This window comes from Camelus ferus, unplaced genomic scaffold (genome assembly GCF_009834535.1).
Source record: "Camelus ferus isolate YT-003-E unplaced genomic scaffold, BCGSAC_Cfer_1.0 contig322, whole genome shotgun sequence".
Classification (NCBI taxonomy): Eukaryota; Metazoa; Chordata; class Mammalia; order Artiodactyla; family Camelidae; genus Camelus; species Camelus ferus.
The window spans coordinates 90,066-110,152 of NW_022588593.1; the positions used below are offsets into that span (position 1 = coordinate 90,066).

Here is a 20,087-nt window from a genome sequence, read left to right on the forward strand (position 1 = left end):
TTTAAAATTGCATCAAAAAGAATAAAACACCTAGGGATAAATCTAACTAAGGAGGTAAAAGACCTGTCATAGGAAAACTATAAGACACTGATGAAAGAAACTAAGGATGGCACAAAGAACTGGAAGGATATAAAGTGGAAGAATTAACATTGTTAAAATGACCATACTACTCAAGGCAATCTACAGATTCAAACCAATCCCCATCAAAACACTAATGGCATATATCACAGAACTAGAACAAATAATTCTAAAATTTGTATGGAAATACAAAGATTCCAACTAGGCAAATCAATCTTGGGAAAGAAAAAAGAGCTGGAGGTATCATGCTGTCTGATTTCAAACTATACTACAAAGCTATAATAATTAAAACAGTATAGTATGAGCATAAGAAAAGACATCTAGATCAATGGAACAGAATAGAGGCCCAGAAATGAAGTCACATGTACGTGGGCAATTAATCTATGACAAAGGAGTAAAGAATAATAATGTGGAAGAGGTAAATTTTTCAATAAATGGTGTTGGGAAAACTAGACAGCTACATGCAAAAGACTCAAACTGGACTACTCTTTCACACCATGCAGAAAAATAAATTCAAAATGGATTAAAGACGTAAATGCAAGATCTGAAACCATAAAAGTTCTAGAAGAAAACCTAGGCAATATGGTCTTTCATGTCAGTCTTAGTAATATTTTTTTGGCTATGTTTCCTCAGGCAAGGGGAACAAATGCAAAAATAAACAAATAGGACTATATTAAACTAAAATGCTTTTGCAAGGTGAAGGAAACTATCAACAACAAAAAAAAGTTCACTTACTAAATGGGAGAAGATATTTGCAAACAATATATCCAATAAGGAGTTAATATCCAAAATATACAAAGAACACATACAACTCAACATCAAAAAAAACAAAACTGATTTTAAAAAGGTGCATAGGATCTGAAGATACATTTTTTTCCCCAAGGAAGACATACAGATGGGCAACAGGCACTTGACAATATCAACTCATCATCAGGGGAATGCAAAATCAAAATCACAATGAGCTGTCACTTCATACCTGCCAGAATGGCTATTATCAGAAAGACAATAAATAAGTATTGGTGAGGATATGGAGAAAAAGGAATCCTCGTGTACTCTTGGTGTGATGTAAATTAGTATAGCCACTGTGGAAAACACTATGGAGATTCCTCAAAAATTTAAAATAGAACTACCATATGATCCAGCAGTTCCACTCCTGTGTTTTTATCCCCCAAAACGAAAACACTAGTTAGAAAAGTTATATGCACCCCAATGTTTATAGCAGCTTTATTTACAATAGCCAAGATGTGGAAGCAACCTAAGTGCTCATCAATAAGTGAATGGATAAAGTAGATGTGATATATACATACAATGGAATATTACTCAATTGTAAAAAAGAATGAAATCTTGCCATTTGTGACAATATGGATGAAATTAAAGGGTATTGTGCTAAGTGAGATAGTTCAGACAGAGCATGACAAATATGATATGATTTCACTTATATGTGCAATCTAAAGAACAAAAAAAAAATGAACAAACATAACAAAACAGATTTATAGATACAGAAAACAAACAGGCAGTTGCCAGATGGTAGAGTAGTGGGAAAAAGATACAGGTGAGGGGGATTAAGAGGTACAAACTTCCAGTTGCAAAATAAATGTCACAGATATGAATTATACAGTGTGGAGAATACAGTCAATAACTATGTAATGTCATTATATGGTGACATACTGTAACCAGACTTATCATGGAGATCATTTTGAAATGTATAGAAATATCAATATCAAATCACTATGTTGTATAACAGGAACTAACACACTGTTGTAGGTCAATTTTACTTCAAAACAGACAAACTCATAGAAAGAGAGATCAGATTAGTCATGACCAGAGGCAGAGGTGTGAGAAGAGGGGGAACTGGATGAAGGCAGTCAAAAGGTACAAACTTCCAGTTATAAGATAAATAAGTACTAGGGATGTGAAGTACAACATGATAAATATAATTAACATTGCTGTACATCATATATGAAAATTGTTGAGGGTATAATCCTAAGTGTTTTCATCACAAGCAAAAATTGTTTTATTATTTCTTTCGTTGTATAGCTGTATGAGATCTGGATGTTCACTTAACTTATGATAATCATTTCATGATGTATGTAGGTCAAATCATTATACATCTTATACTTATATAGTGCTTATACAGATATAATGTTAATTACATCTCAATAAAACTGGAAGAAAACAAAATTAAGTAAGGAATTTCTGTCTCAGAATCTTGATGATGAATATGCAATTGCAGAAAGTATTTATTTACTTTCATTAGCTACCACGTAGGCCTAATACATATTGCAGATCACACTAAAAGCATAAGACACAAATATCTGAAGAAGATTCAGCATCTACTTACAAAATTAGTAGATACGCTAAGAGGACCATATAAGGCAGATTTGTTTACTGCTCTAATAACTAAGACTTTTCATGTGGATCAAATGACTTTTAAGTTAAAGACATTTCACAAATTTGATTTGTTTTCCTTGGTCATTTACAAATAATGAAAGGATTGCTCTTCACACTGGCTCTATTAGCAGAAGAAAACCTTCTCAAATGGTTAAATGAAGACAGTTTTATAAATGTCATCAGCTTTTACAAACAGAAATTTAAAATATGTTTTTTCCCCATACATTTCATAGAATTAGAGTAAAACATGTTGGAAGTTAATTCTGTCAAAAACAAAACATCTGATGTCACAGGCCATGCAAATGTATATTCAATTGTATGATTAAACCTTGAAGATAATCTGTGATAATAAGGTGAATTAAATATTTGGTGGCTCACATCATCATAGAAAAACTGCACTTACTAAATTAAAAATATTCATGACACATGGTTGTAAATGCATTTGGTTGTGGTGCACATGTAATTCATAACTTCATGAGAGCTGATGCAGTGTTATATACATTAAAATAAAATCTGTAATTATTAAAAGATATACATTTATCAAACTAATACCAAATAGAAGAAAACCTTTTAATCTGACAATATGCACTTTTATCCCCTTTGCCTTTCATAAGTTAAATTTTAGATTTATAGTTGCTAGACAAACTAATTTGACAATAAATAATTTTGCAAAAGGATTTTTCCTTATGAAGAGATAATCACCTAAAATAAACAACATAGCCAAAGGAAGAAAGAGGGGTAAAGGAAAGTTCTATCCTTTCATAATTTCACAACCTACAGAATCTGTGTAGTAACATTGTTTTATGTGTGTCGTGAACAGTTCTCAAACCCCTCTATTTCTTCATTATTGGCATTGATGAATAGGTTTTTGGTTTTCTTTGTCAATAAATTAGATGAGTAATAAGCTGAATGTAGCTGTCAGCCAAGCTTTTATTATATGCAATGTTACTGACCTTTCAATTTTCTAACCACAAAGGATTTGACTCATAAGACGTAAGGAAGGTAAAAGACTGAAGATTCTAGAAGACCCATGTATGACCATACTGAGTAAATATGAAAACAAAGAGTACAGAAAGTTGAAAGCAATTTCTATTCTTTCAAAAAAAATTTTGAGGGGTAATTATTTATTTGATATAAGATCATATATTCCAAGTAATGACCATTCTAGATCCAGAAACTGGCTCTTCTGAATCCTTCTTCACTATTCTTTTATAGCTTTTAATGTTTATTTCCTATAATTACTTTTAGTGACTGGGTTGAGGGGTAACAGATCTATTGTTTACAAGGTCAGTCCATGAAAAACTGAAGTAAACGACAGCTATACTCTGCAGTCCCTAACCAGTGACAGCCAGACCACTTATTTTCCTGTTTTCTATTTCTGCTGTTCAACTTCTAGATAATCAGAGCTAGAAAACAGCTTCCTTCTCATCTTAGAGTTTTAGAAGATTGATGAACAACTGCATCGTGTAATTTTACAATCACATTACATACAGAAATGATTGGATAGGGAGACAGTTTAACAAATTTTATAAATCATGTTTTGGGGAGAAACAACAGGATAAAGATTCAATTATATGATAGAGAACAATATTAATGTCATTTTCCTTCTCCTTTGAACAACTGCCCCTTGTATGACTACATCCCCTACCCATAACTGACCCCCTACCCATAATTTCATCTTAATGACATACTGAACTACATCTACAGACTTTTTTTTTTACATTTCACTTTCAGTGCCTCATAATGTGACATTTATTCTACAGCTGTCTTCCAATACCATGCTCCCTCCCCAGGAAACTGGTTCTTTTTGCTTTATCAAGATATTTTCATTACTAGTTTCCTCTTAGCCCTCCAGAGAACATTCTGGTTTTGTTCTCTGTTTTTGTTTTTGTTGTTATTGTTGTTGTTTCTGTGGCCCTAAGTGACTAAGATGCTTCTTAACACATGAACTCCAAGTGGTACACCTATGATTCAGGATGGGCAAAATTTTCATTCAGTAACAAATATCCCCAGGATTTTAGTGGCTTAACACAACACAACACACATTTTTCACCCGTGCTACATTTCCAGCGTGAGCTGGAAGAAAGACTTGATGCCTAATCACTCAAGGCTGAAACTGACAGAGGCAAGACTGAGGCTGAGAGGCCTCATCTCAACACAAGCTTTCACAATCATGGAGGCAGAGGGAAAGGAATGCGGTGAATTGTGCGCTGGTTTTCCAAGCTTCCTTGTAGAAGTGACACATGCATTTCTACTCTCATTTCATTGCCAAGGTTAAAACAATAGCCGTCTCGTAACTTCAAAGAGGGATCTGCTGTGAAATGCAAACCTACTCTTTCCCTAAAGGGAACATCAGATCATTTATGATAGTGGGACCTGTCCTATGTTTTCACACCTTAACTTCTAGTGTCACATTTTGTGGTAGGCAGGATCCTGAGGTGATTTCAAGATTCCCGTCGCTGGCTAACGGCTCACCTAAATTCAGCCTAGGAAGACACCGAGCTGAGAACCTAGTTAGATTGCCTAGATTCGAGAACCACAGACCTGTGAGATAGTAAATGTATGCTGTTTTAAGCCACTGTATTTGTGACAATTTGTTTTATAGCAATAGAGAAATAATACACATTTCCATGTTCATTAAGAGCCATCTATTTTATACATTTTTGGTAATTTAATAGATTGTATATTTGAGTGTATTTTTAAGATATATATTGACTGCCTATTCCTTCATTTCCTGAACATTAATGTGTGTCCATTATGAGCCAGAATAGTGATATTGGTGATAGTCCAGTAAACACATGAAGGGCTTAAAGTTTTAATAGAGATGATAAATACACACATTATTAGTAAAAACTGCGTTTTATAAATGCAGTCTTTCATAGAGTCTTTCATTCATTCATTCATTCCACTAATACATTAATAATTTTGACACTAATAATTCTGAGTGTCTATAATGTTCCAGGATATGGGAAGGAAATGAGATTTTATAAAATAGGTGACATATGGTCTTTAAAAGGGGTTTGAGTCTGCCATGCATTAAATAAAAGGATCCAAAAAACATGTCTTGACATGTATACAAATAATGCAAATCATTTACGAGGGGAAGGGCAAGGTAAATTCTCTTAGTCCTGAGGATGAAAAGTACCAAAATCTAAGCGGCAACAGGAGTACTGGTCATGGAAGAGGGGCTCCTTTAAATCTCAGTCCATCAGTGAGTCTGATGTTATTCTACCTGGATCTGAGGACAGCAAAGGTTAGTTGAAGGAACTTTTAAAAAATCTCTTTGCAGGTTTTGGTTATTATTCATCCTTCAGAGGATTTGAAATGTAAGACAATCTCACTTAGGATGGCCCAGGTCTACAGGAAGCAACGTGGTTTGAAATTCTCCAGTGAATTTCCTTCTTTAGCCTCTAAGGCTTAAACTGGCGAATAAAGAGCAGCTTGAACAGAAGATACCAGAGGACAGTATAAATCGTACCTTAATTTTTTTGGAGTTGTTTCTGGCTCTATCATTTATTTTTAGGAATGTTGCATGGAAGTCAGTGACAGGAATAAGGACAAGAACTAACCATCCTTTTTTCTTTTCCATCTTCGGTCAATCAAGAGAAAGCATGCTGTCAGCAGCCTTCACCTCTGATACCTAGTCAAGCAGGCTCAGCCAGAGATTGATTCACAATTGAACTATGTTTTCACATGATTAACCTACTCATTCACACCTGAGCCACATTATAAGGATGGACCGGGGAAGCTTTCAGTCTCGCAGCCCATGCTTTGTCACTCTTGTGAACAGAAGCCACCTGGTGACATTGCTCCCAATCTCGTGCTATTTACTCACAGGAAATTAACTTTAGAGGAGAAAAAAAAAGATCAACTGCTAATTCTATTATTTAGCATTTAATTTTGTGAACTGAATTTCATCTTTAAATATCAACTACAAATTTGATTTTTAATTTGTAACACCTGATAAATAGATCTATGCCTCTCAAATGTAACAAAACCAGTTTAAAATCTGCAAGAGAGGAAGGGATTTGAAATAAACTGAATTGATGTCTTCACTCTCTTATTGATACTTTCGGCATTTTTGTAGGGCAAGTGCAATCAATATGTGATGTTGCATAGAAGAGGTGAAAACGGATGATTCTAATCTATTAAAATATCAACCTCAGCAAAATCATCCTAATGTAACATATAAATTTTAATTGATTAAATTTTCTCATCTACTGCTCAGTTTTCAAAGCTGGAAATAAAGTTTCTCATTTAGAGTCTTCACACTGCTTTTGAGCTAAGTTAAAATTGACTAAATTAAAGATATTATACTTAAAATTGCACCCATATAGTAAGAGTCAGCTGAAGCATTAGCTGCACCTCATAATCATTTCCTTTAGTTTCATTATAGTTTAAAATGCAGTAGATACCATATAATTTAGGTTAAGAAGTAGTATGAAATTGAAAGTCATTTGTGGGTGTAATATTATTCTTTTTTTTAATTTTTAAAAGAAATCCTAATCTCTAGATCATAGTTTGAAAACTGCAGTCATTAAGTATGCCAACATAAGCTTTAGTTCCATTACAAAGGAAAGAGAAGATAATCCCCAAAAGGAGTGCCATTTAATCCCTAGTAACTTCACTTACCATAATGTCTCAAAAAAAATGTCTACTTTTCTATTAGATCTTGTACCCTGGCAGTGTTTGTGCTAGCACTCCTGCAAAATCAGCCAATTCCATCCTTTTGATCAAATGAGTATGTTTTCTACTCTAGGAGTGAATCTAAGCATCACAGAACTTTCGGCTTTTCACCATACTTCTAAAATGTGGAAAGGACACAGGAGTGTCAGAGAGAGTAGAATATGGAGGCTGCGTGATGTTCAGTGATTTCCCAAATATGTTGTTCAGTACGTGGCTAAGTTTCTCCATTTTATAAAAGTTATGCTATGTAGACAGTGACAGGACTTTTTGCAAAATGAAAACTTGAGTGATGGGGAAGTAGTACTAACATGCTTTAGTGGGTATGATTTACCACAATTTGACACAGGACCATTGTTATGCTGGAGAACATTTTGGCCAGTGATTAACATGATTCAACGCATAACTAGCCAGGCTACAATAGGAATGTACTCAGGTTCTATTTCATATCATTTTTGCTTCTACTTTGTTCCAGGGTCCCTATATACATTTTTTTTTCTTTCTCTAATAATGATATTTCATGTTAGGGATCTCACCTCCTGTTTCTATCCAGTGCAGTAAAGCTTAGAAAGATTAGGGAAATTCATTCATTCATTCATTCATTCATTCATTATTTTTCATGGATGCATACACGCATAAATAATTTATCTATTCATGAATTTTTTGATGCATTTATTACCCGACTATGTGCAGGGCACTGTCCCTGCAGCTAAAGAATCCTAAGAGAATTCTAAGTCAAGAAAACATTAGTCCCAGGATTGTGAACTGAGAACCACTGTCTTAAACTTGTGATTATAAAGAAGAGGCTAAGTTGAAGTTTTAATTTAGAATTAATCTATTGAAACTGCAGTAGTCTTTGGAACCCAAGAAGAATCTCAGTAGCAAGCATATCACTTTGGTGAACTAACTCGAACCTGTTACGTACTGACCAGCAGGGTGCAGTGATTCCTTGTTTGCTCTTGGGCTTTTTGGACACGTTGTTATATATAGATGGCGGTGTTTTGGGACCAAGATGAGTTCAAGGTAGAGTTGCTTCAATAAAGGCCAAGGGTAGAGAACTACTTGCTCTCTTCTGACACACTGTTACTCTCAAACCATCAGTGTGATCACTGGGATACAGTAATCATGAGAAAAAATCACTGAAAGGGGAGAATTCTCTGGGAAGAAAAGCGTCTCCTTTGAATCCCTGTCTCTGGCACCGTATCAATGGAATGCTCCAATGTAGAATTTCAGGCCTCCTGGGAAACTCACTAAGGATTTTAAATTAAAATCAAATAAATCTTGCATTAAAAAAGGCAATTTCTGGGAATATGATAGCTAAATGAACGCTTATTTCCCAGGTTGCGGGGTTCTGACAACAACTGCAATGCTGTGATAATGCCTTTGACAGATAAACAATACTGTGAAATGAAGCAAGTCATATTTTTTAAGTATCATAATAACTAATGCTTTAATATAGCACAGATTTTAATGCATCATAAAAGAAATGATGTGATAATATATTTTACTAAAGAGTTTAGTAGTGGGAGTAAAACTCAATTAAGGCCAGACTCATTAACACTTAATTTCATTTGGGCCTTTATTGCTTGTAATTGTACAGTTTCTTAGCTTTATCTCTCACTCTCACTCATAATTCTCGAGAGCCCTGCATCTGTCATGGGCGACAGTACTTCTCTGTGAAATGCCCATGGATGAGTTTTTCATTTATGAAGAGACATGTATTTCTTTCATAGCTGACATTCCCCTGATTTAAGAGACCATGAGTGGGGAGGGAATCAGACTCTTGTCATTGTGAAGATGCTTCCACGTGATTTGAGACAATAGGAGGGAAATGCAATTTTGACACATAGTAGTAGTTTCATGTATGTGGCGTAGATAACACCTGCAGTTGTGGAACAGGCAAATATCACTGGATTTAAGCCAAATCTAAGATTTTCAGACATGTGTAAGTAGTCTGCCATTCCTTTGGAACTAGTTGGAAACTGTACTATTTATTTGAAAAATAAAGTATTATGATAATAGTTGTATTATGACAGTACTTGTATCAGTTTTCTCAGGAGAAGGCGTATATTAGTCTATGACTTCAGTACTTTTATGAAGAAACCTTAGTGTTCCAGTATTCCATATATAAGTAAGGAAAAATTTATTCTTTCAGAATTTGATTAAACATTTATCATTATTATATACCTAAGCATGAGGAAAAGTACAAAGCTTAACATTACAAACACCCATGTAACAACTGCCAAAATCTAATAAACATTAAAATCTGACCTTGATAACTTCAAAGTTCTTTATAAGTAAACAGATGTTATAGATACAGTTGAGGAGGTGATGTTCCATTTGTACCTGTCCTCAATCTCATTATGCAACTTCCTTCACAAAAGCAACCATTCATTACCTTGAGACTGATGTGCATCCATGTTGCAATGTCATTTACTAGTGTCATTTGTATCCACAAGTAATATGTTGGATTGTTGTGTGTGTATATTGTGAATGGCAAGGACTCTCTAGATGGAACAAGGTCTCTTTTGAAGACTTTTATGATATGGTGTCATGGTATACTTATCATTCTATGGCTTTTTTATTCATTTTAGTGTTTTTGAGATCTACCAACTTTAATATATGAAGATTTTTAAAAACCAGATACATCATTCTATACATATTCTTCTACTTGCCTGCTTTTCCAAATAAACTTTTTGTCATCTGCCATTTTACACAAATGTAAATTCATTATTATTATTATTATTATATTTACTATCTTTTCCTCTTTTTCCCTCCTATCCTCTTTTCCTTTGCAATGAATTTTTTGTCTCATTTTTGTTTGATTTCTTAGAAGAGAAAGACATTAAAACTCTATTATTTTAATGGTTACACTTAAACTTTTTTAATATAAACACTTAAATTTCCTGAATAATCTAAAATTGCTTTTATAAGTTCACTTGCCACAACAGACTATTCTTAATTTCTTCTCATTTTTCAAGTTATTATTGTCAATTTCATTATTCTTATTTAAAACTCCATAAAATTAATGGCAGTTTTTTTTTGGCAGTGAGAACTGATAACGATTTTCTAAAATGTTTAACTATTTATTTGCTTATCATTCTTTCTTCCATTTATATCTTCCTTTTAATTTTGTTTTCTTTGCTGAAGTACTCTCCTTGTTCTTTTCAGTGAAACTATATGAAATGTAAATTTTTTTTATTATGCCTGAAAATAATCATTCAGCATTCACAAGTGAATGCTATTTATTTAATTTAGTACTAATATTATTAATCTAGTATGGATTCCTAGACTGACAACTATTTTCCCTAAACAATTTGAGGCTATTACTACTTCATATACTAGCTTCAACTGTTTTGCTGAGCACTCTCCAATAAGGTTGACTATCATTTCTTTGAAAATAATTTTTTCTTTTTTTCTTTTTTTTCTTTGCTACTTTTTCAAGATTTTGTCTTTGTCTTATACTCTGCATTTTCACTACAATATAAAACAGATATGGACTCATTTATATATGTTGATTGGTTTTCTGTGCACACTTTTATTCTGAGGACTCATGTGTAATTTTTTCTTTATAAAATCTGAAATTTTTCATTTATTGTGGCTTTGAAAATACCCTCTCACCTTTCATCTCTATCCTCTAATTCTGTAAGTCTTGTTAACTTCTTAATTTTTCTGTAATGTCTCTTAACAGCTCCTTTGTATTTTCCAAGACCTTACTTATGTGTGCTGTATTTTTCATGTTTCTTTAAATCTAACTTCACATTACATAAGTCTTTCTGCAGTTGTGTCTATTCTACCCACAGAAACTATGAACATCTTTTTTTCATATCAATGCCTTTAATTTTCATCTTATAAATTTTGTCTGTTCATCCTATAGCTCCCAAAGTGAACAATTTTCTTCCCATATAAGTTAAACAGTTTTTTCATCCTCTCTTTGAACATTTTCAAAGTGCTAAAATTCCTCTAGGTTGTTCCATTCTCTGTCATTCCTAAAGTATGAATATTTCTTTGATCTCTTTTATCATGCTCTTTCTCTTTTACTCATAGTTATTTGCTCTTTGTTCAGGGTATTTTTGTTTCTTGCTATTTCATCCCCAACATAAGTCACTTATTTGCTCTGGGGATTCTCCTTGCTTTGCATGGCAGAGGTGCTCCAACAGGGGCTTTTCCATGGTCATCATGAGCTTTCTGAATGTTATCCACCCTGTACCAGTTTTTAGGTCAATTATGGGCTGACTTTTCTTGATATCTAATTAGATAGCATGATTTTAAACACTTATTTACAGATAGTACAGCTTGGAGTCTCGGCTTTTGCTGGGATATTTCTTTTTTTTTTTTTTTTACCATAAAATTAACAGTAGGAAAATATTTTTTAAAAGGTTTTACAACCAGGCAGCTTTGAGGATTCATGTAGCCTTCCAGGGGATAACAATTTCTAATAACTTATATGGTGTATTCTGTTTAGTACCTGATGAAATTTCCAGCCTTGAATTCTTTCCTTACTACTTCTCGGGATTGTTTTTTCTTGTTTTCAAATCTGACTGTATATTTGAATTATTTGGGCATTGGGAGAGAGACTACTTGCATTTGCTTAGTGGACTATAGTGACCAGAAGTCTCTCTGAAACTTAAACTCCTTATTGGATATTTGTGTGCTCAACTGTCTACTTTTAATTACATAGTTTTATTCTTAATTCAAAATACTATCTCAAAAACTTGTCCTGATCTTTTTAACATCTAATTTATATATTTCCTGTAGATATAATTAATAAAATATAGCCATGGAGCAATGAAAACCTCAAAAATAACATGACAAAATGTTCACTGTGGATTGCTGAAATCATGATACTTTTAGAAAATATAAAAAGTGCCACCTGGTGTTTGCCTATTCAATAATAATTTTCAAGCACATTCACATTTAAAAAAATCTGATATCAAAACAACATTATGAGATATATAGGCAAAATAAAGTCAGGACTTTGGCATTTAAATATTTGTCCAAGTTCATATTAGCATGTTCAGGGCTGTTATTAGAGTCCTTTTCAACATATGATTCAAAATTTAGTATTTTGGATAGATTTATAAATACTGCTTAAATAAAATACCTGATTTTAAAAATTGAGATTTGCAATTTTAATGTTAGCTTCAAATACAATACTGATCATTCTCAAGAGACATACTGAATATTTGTTCACAAAAAGTGAAATTTTGATATCATAGCCAAGCCTAATTTATGTTCAGGCTCATTTTCTACTTGTTGATTATATTGCAGATAATCTTGTCTCTTATTGGTACCCTGATTAATTGCTTGCTTATCTGGTGGTTCCTTCTGTTAGCTTGCACACTTTGCTTTGTCAACATTCAGGTGTAACTGTTCACACTTTTTCTGCATGAAGTTCACTGGTCAAGGGGAAATGGGATCTCGTATCGGTTGGGAAGTAAAGTTGATTCTCAGGGAGAAGGTAAATATAGAGTAAAATTTGAAACTACTTTCTAATTTCACGTCTTGATGTTTCAAATATTTGATAAAGGTCTGAGGATAAGCATAACTAAGTAAACAATACATTCAAGTTTTTCATATTTTAAACAAATAAATTTGCCTTATCACCATTTTTGTCACAGATCACGATTATTAATTTGAAGATAACAGTACACTTCTACAAGTCACAATAAAAATTAAAATTTTTCATTGCAACTCTGAGAAGCAAAACTTACCAAAATGGTAAGAGTATCAACCAGTTTGGTTTTGGACAGTTAATTATTTGTCATATTATTTCAACATTACTTAGTGAATATTTAGTGCACATTAGGCACAGAGTCAGGTACTGTGTGTGCAGAGATGAACAAAGTTTAGCATTGGTCCTCAGACAGCTCAGATTCATGCAGAGTGCCTCAGAATGGGGCTGGAGAATGATTCACCTCAAAACCTATTTATTCATTAAAAATAGAGATTCCTGTGCAGTCTACCCAGGCAATGGAAATAAGAGCAAAAATAAACAAATGGGACCTAATTAAACTCATAAGTTTTTGAACAGCAAAGGAAACCACAAGCAAAACAAAACGACAACTTACAGAACGGGAGAAAATATTTGTAAATGATGCAACTGACAAGGGCTTAATTTCCAGAATATAAAAACAGCTCATACAACTCAATAACAAAAAACAAACAACCCAATCCAAAAATGGGCAGAAGACCTAACCAAGCATTTCTCCAATGAAGACATTCAAATGGCCAATAGATATATGAAAAATGCTCAATATCACTAATTATTAGAGAAATCCAAATAAAAACTACAATGAGGTATTATCTCACACAAGTCAGAATGGCCATCATTCAAAAAGTCTACGAATGATAAATGCTGCAGAGACTGTGGAGAAAAGGGAACCAGCCTACACTGCTGGTGGGAATGTAGTTTGGTGCAGCCATTATGGAAAAGAGTATGGAGATTCCTCAAAAAACTAAAAATAGACTTACCATATGATCCAGCAATCCCATTCATGGGCATATATTTGGAGGGAACTCAAATGCGAAAAGATACATGCACCCCTACATTCATAGCAGCACTATATACAGTAGCCAAGACATGGAAAACAACATAAATGTCCATCTACAGATGACTGGATAAAGAAGTGGTGGTATATTTATACAATGGAATACTACTCTGCCATGAAAAAGAATAAAATAATGCCATTTGCTGCAATATCTAGGTCCATCTAGGATGGACCTAGAGACTGTCATTCTAAGTGAAGTAAGCCAGAAAGAGAAAGAAGAAAAATACAATATGATATCATTCATATGTGGAATCTCAAAAAAAAAGAAGAGGATACTATGAACTCAACTACAAGACAGAAATAGACTCGCAGACTTAGTAAATAATCTTATGGTTACCACGGAAAGGGGATGGGAGGGGATAAATTTGGGAGTTTGAGATTTACAAATGTTAGCCACTATATATAAAAATAGATTTTTGAAAAAGATTCTTTTGCATAGCATGGGGAACTATGTTCAATATCTTATAATAACCTTTAATGGAAAAAATATGAAAATGAATATACATATGTATATGTATGACTGGGACACTGTGCTGTACACCAGAGATTGACACACTGTAATTGACTGTACTTCAATTAAAAAATAGATTCCTACACATTAAAATCAGGATGAGAATGTGGGGAGGTTTGGCCCTGGAATATTTTTTGGTTTGAGATTCATTGTTCTACTGGATTCAGAGTCAAAAATATTCAGGCTAAATCAGTTAATTTTTTAAGTGTCCTTTGAAACTCAGTATTTGAATTTTTCTGACCCATCTGTGCTATTTAATTTTTTTCAAATTGAGCAATTTGAAATAAACTGAAAATTTCAAGTAACACGATTGTAATCATTACATTACCATAGTGCCTTTAGTATAAAGGAATAATTCCATTCATAGAAGTATTACAGTAATGGCAAGCATGCATTTTAGGATATAGTGTACCTCAGTGTCTGTGGGTATACTGCCTCATTTAATTCTCAACAACTCTATAGAGAAGAAATTATTACCTCAATTTATATTTGATGAGACTAAGCCTTGGAAATGGACTAAATGTTTTATTCTTGGTCTTTATAACTCCAAAGCCTTTCTCTTCACTGCTGAGCAGTATTATACATTGTACACATTCCCATGCACTGGTTGGATAGAACAGGTGCCTAAGAATAGCATTAGCATTAGCAGATCCATCCAGTATAAGCTTGCTGCTCCCAGATAAGGTGTATAAGTTACAAGGTGAAGAAAGAGTTATTCATATAAAAATGGCCCTACAAATCTCAATGAAATTGATCAAATAACTTGAAATGTTAGTTCATCTAATCAATCATTATGTGTGGGCATAGGCTTATTATTTGAAATACTTTACTGACTGCTTTCTATTCCTTCCTAAATTGGTTTATTTAAAAGAATGAAAAGTATTTTGATCATTTTGTAAATTCTGGTTCCCTAAGAAAAACAGGAGTTCAAGAGGATAAAAATACTAATTAGAAATGTAATATAAATTATAATTCTAAACGCTAATGACTGTCCATAAGGTTTTGTTAATTTAGAGGTCCCCCACCATGTTTAGTGAGGAGATATGAGAATGCTCACACAATCAAATGGAGGTAAGTGTGGTATTTTAATTTTCCATGCCTGCAAACAATTAAAGACAAATATCCCAGTGATTTTTTTCAAGTATAGGAAATAATCATAAAAATTGTGTTTAGTCTGAAATTTAAAATGTCTTCCTAGTCTTACTCTTTATGAGGCATAAAAACAAGTATTTCCCAATAATTCCATGTAAAATATTTTCCTACTTGATCTCTTTTTCTCTGTCACTTCTCCATCCCTTCCATTTGCCACTTTGCTGTTAGGATTATCTTTCTTCAACTATGTCTTTAAGCCACTAGCATTAAACCATTTTCTACAGAAGAATCTGCAATCTTTTGCCATAGTATACGCAATCATTCAGAAACTGGGTCCAACCTTAATTTTAAATCTCTTTGGTAGCCATTTGTACTCACTGTGCTACAAATCCAATTCTAGGTCCCCCCAGAGAGGGGTCTGTGAACCAGCAGCATTGGCATCCCCAGGAGCTCAATAAACATTCAGAAACTCAGCACCACTCCAAACCTCCCACGCTTAAACAGCTCCCTGGGGGATTTAGTTGCAAAGTACTGGTAGACAACAAGTCTCAACATGTTTTAGAGGGCGTTCTTTCCACCTAGGGTGTTGTCTCAAGGATCATTTTAAGGGAAAAAAAGTCATTTAAACTAGCTAAAAAAATTACTGAAAAGATACAGAAATGTCATAAGATCCCAGGACAAAACACAGCTGGATCTGACCAGGGACTAGTCTGCTTTTGTGAGTCCCAGACGCTGAGGCTGATTGCTTTCCCATTCCTACTCTCTGCATCTTTTTCCTTCCTCTCTTTTTCTACAATCCAGATTTTCTACTTTTGTTTTCAGAAAATAGCCTTCTAATTTATATATATATGTGCTTCCCCCACTTCTCTATTCCTCAAGTCTCACTGCTCAGACTCATGCTGTCCTGAATCCTAATTCTTAGGAGAAAGAATCAGTTGGATCCATTCGAGGGCCAATATCCACCTTGATCTAATCAATTATGGCAGAATACAAGGAGGGGTCGTGGTCACTTCAAACTAACATGAGAGAGGTTAGCCCAGAATTCTGCAAAGAGCTGTACGTAATGATTAATTCTCACAGAAAGTAGTGTGACCTGAACACAGTCCCATCCTCCCATACCCAGCCCCAATCTATAGGAACATTTTCAAAACAGCATCATTTTTTTCCCCAAACATAGCCAGGCCCACATGTGAAGTGTCACTGCTCAGGAAAGCCTGCTTCAGTCTCCAGGTTCAGGGCTTTTATATCAGGCTGGTCACACGGTATGGTAATGGAAACTCAAGTCTTCAACAACAAAGCCAGGTGTATCATTAATCTGGATTTGCACAAAACAACCTGGATAAGTCCTGACAAGCTGGTGAAGCATGTCCCATTGCTCTGAATGCACGCAACAATGTTAATCAGCAACAAAGAACATTCTCTGGGTCACATTCCTGGGAGCTGACCAAGAATCAAACCTGTTTGCAGATTCCCCTGGAGCTATTAAAAGACTGATCAATCAGACTTGCTATGTTAACTCTTTCCGCACAATCACATTATTAACAAGGCCTTCTCATCTACATGTAGTACTTCCTAAAAATATTTTTTTCCTCCATGACACTTACCATCATCTGCTACTGCTTGTTTCTTGGTGGTCTTCTCTCAAACCAGGTCTGAAGGCAGGGATTTGTTTTTCCTTCTCTCTCTCTCTTTCCTATATTTTGTGTCCCCAGCATTCTAGAAGTACATAGATGTGCAATAAATATTATTTGAATAAGTTAATGAACATAGCATTTTTATGTCCTTTAAACTATTTCCCCCTTTCTTTTCTTTATGGATATGTAATTGACAAAAATGCAATATATTCAAAGCATACAATGTGATGATTTGATATACATACACATTGTAAAAGGATTTCCCACGATGAGTCAATTAACAAATTTATCATCTCATATCCTTTATTCAAAAAAAATACAATACAGCATCATCAACTAAAGTCATCATGTTGTACATTAGATCCTCAGACCTTATCCATCTTACAAGTGAAAGTCTGTACCCTTTTTAACAACCTCATCCTATTTCCCCCCAACTCTTAGCTCCTGGCAACCACTTTTCTCTGTGATTTCACTCTGTTTCTATGAGTTCAATATGTTTTTTTTTGTTTGTTTGCTTGTTTGTTTTTAGGATTTCAAATAAAAATGACATCATGCAGTGTTTATTTGTCTTTTTCTGTCTGGCTTATTTCACTTAGTGTAATACGTTCCAGTTTCATTCACATTGCCACAAATGGCAGAATTTATTTCTTTTTTAAGTCTGAACAATATTCTATTGTGTATATATATCACACTTTCTTTATCCATTCATCCACTGACAGGTTGTTTCCATATCTTGGCTCTTGTGAATAATGCTGCTGTGAACATGGGGGTACAGCTATCTAAGGTAACGGTTTCCTTTCCTTTGGATATATACCAGAAGTGGGAGTGCTGGATCATATGGTAGTTCTATTTTTAACTTCTTGAGGAACCTCCATACTGTTTTTCCATAGTGCCTGTACCATTTTACATTCACACCAACAGTGCACAAGGGTTCCCCTTTATCCACATCATCACCAGCATTTGTTATATCTTATCTTTTTAATGAGTCCTTCAAAAGATGTGAAGTGATATCTCATTGTGATTTTAATTTGCATTTGCCTAATGGTTAGTGCTGCTAATCACCTTTTCATGTACTTGTTGATCATTTGTATGTCTTTTTTGGAAAAACATCTATTCAGGTCCTTTGCCCATTTTTTAATCCAGTTATTTGGTTTTTGTTTTGGTTTGTTTTGCTATTGAGTTGCAGGGGGTTATTTTATGTTTTGGAAACTATTCTCTTACAAAATCAATAGTTTGCAAATACTTTCTTCCATTCAGTAGGTGGTCTTTTCATTCTGTTCATTGTTTCCCTTGCTGGGCAAAAAATTTTCAGTTTGATTTGATTTTTTAGTTTTATTTTTCTTATCTGTGCTTTTGGTGTCATATCCAAGAAATCATTTTCAAGACCAATGTCAGGAAGCTTTTCCCTTAGGTTTCTTCTAGTTGTTCTACCATTTCAGGTCTTATGTTTAAGTCTTTAATCCATTTGAGTTGATTTTTGTGTATGGTAGAAGCTAGAGGTACAACTTCATTTTTTGCACGTGGATAACCAGCTGTCACAACATTATTTGTTGAAGAGACTATCCTTTCCCCACTGTGCCACTCTTGTTAAATTTCAGTTCACTGTATGTGTGTGGATGTAATTCTGGATTCTCTATTTTGGTTTGTATGTCTGTCTTTATGCCAATACCACACTATTTTAATTACTCTAGCTTTGCAATGTGTTTTGAAATTAGGAAGTGTGATGCTTCTAGTTTTGTTCTTCTTCTCAAGAAAGCATTGGCTATTCTGGATCTTTAGTCATTTCATATAAATTTAAGGATTTTTTTTATATATTTTATATATTTTCTCTAAAAACTTTAGTTGAGATTTTGTTGGTGATAGTATTACATCTGTAGATGGCTTTAGGTAGCATAGACAGTTTACAAAATTAATTCCTCAAATCCATGAAAAAAGAATGTCTTCTGATTAATTTTTAATACCACCAGATACTTCCACTGAAATGCGTAACTCTTCCTTAAAAGCATATCAAATTTCATACTGCTGATGTATTCAGAATATATTTATGTCCACATACTCAGTGGGATTTTTTTTAAATGCTACATTTTTCTATTCTTTTAATAAACTAAAATAAAAATCTAAGTCTACATCTGAGTGCATTCCCTGAAAGTCCAATATTTGTCAATATTAGTTCTCTTCTCCCAGCATAAAGCAAGGTCACTAAAATTTAAGTAGATTTGGGCAGTACAATGAAAGCTTTCAGGTTAGAAACCTGTCTGTTTGGGCTCAAATCATGTCTCTGACACTTAGCTGTATGATCTTGAGCAAAGAATGTAGTATTTCTTTGCCTTAGTTAAGGCTACTCTAATACTATACAGTGGTGAGAATTTAATGTGATAATGTTTACAACGCATAGGAAATGTCAGTATGTGTTAGGCTTTTATTTTGTCAGTCTATAGGTTACCAACAAGAAATCAATGCCTCAGCTTGTGTGGACATTTATAATTTGGCAGTTTGGCTACCACTGCACCAATTTTGATGCATGGATATCATTGGAAACCCCCGTGTCTGAGTATTTTGTTTTCCTTAATGAATCATCAATCCTTGCAACCTCTGAGGGCTGTTGCCACTAAGTGATTCACAGATCCTAGCTGTTCTGAACTCCTCAACTTCTATCTTCTTCCTCACTTTGGAAAAAGTCTTCCTTTCTCTCACCTTGCCCCACAAAGCACTTCTCTTTCTCCTACTCAGACACACGGCGTCATTTCTTCTGAGTATCCAAGGTTTTAAAGGCTTCTGACTTGCTCTACAATTCCTCCTACAAACCATCCTGAGGCATGGCATTTCAAAGGGTCTGCTTAGAATACACCTGCTTTGAACAGGGATGAAGGGGAGATACAGAGAAAACACAAACTGATATCACAGAAATGGTTCTGCTATGTTGAGATACTCACTTTATATCTTTCCTTATTTTTGGTATAATTTTAGCAATTGGTAGCTGAGTTATAGCCACACTTTAATATATGCTTTAATTCACCCCACACTATTATGAGATAATTTCCTATATCCAATTATATTAATTTAAAAAATAAACTAAGTATAGTGAAAGAGGATCCAAGATCATTAATGAACTAATGGGGAAGATTATACCATGGAGATACAGGAGCA

General features: G+C 34.1%; 1 long non-coding RNA gene across 1 annotated transcript in view; it reads right to left on the bottom strand.

Annotated features, from left to right (window-relative positions):
• The window catches only part of LOC116662550, a 62,850-nt gene extending 46,691 nt beyond the window's left edge, over window positions 1-16,159 (bottom strand). Inside the window, exon 1 of the long non-coding RNA XR_004318526.1 lies at window positions 15,685-16,159. This is a non-coding gene — a long non-coding RNA (uncharacterized LOC116662550). The remainder of the gene's footprint in view (window positions 1-15,684) is intronic.
• Between the last annotated feature and the right edge of the window lie 3,928 nt (window positions 16,160-20,087).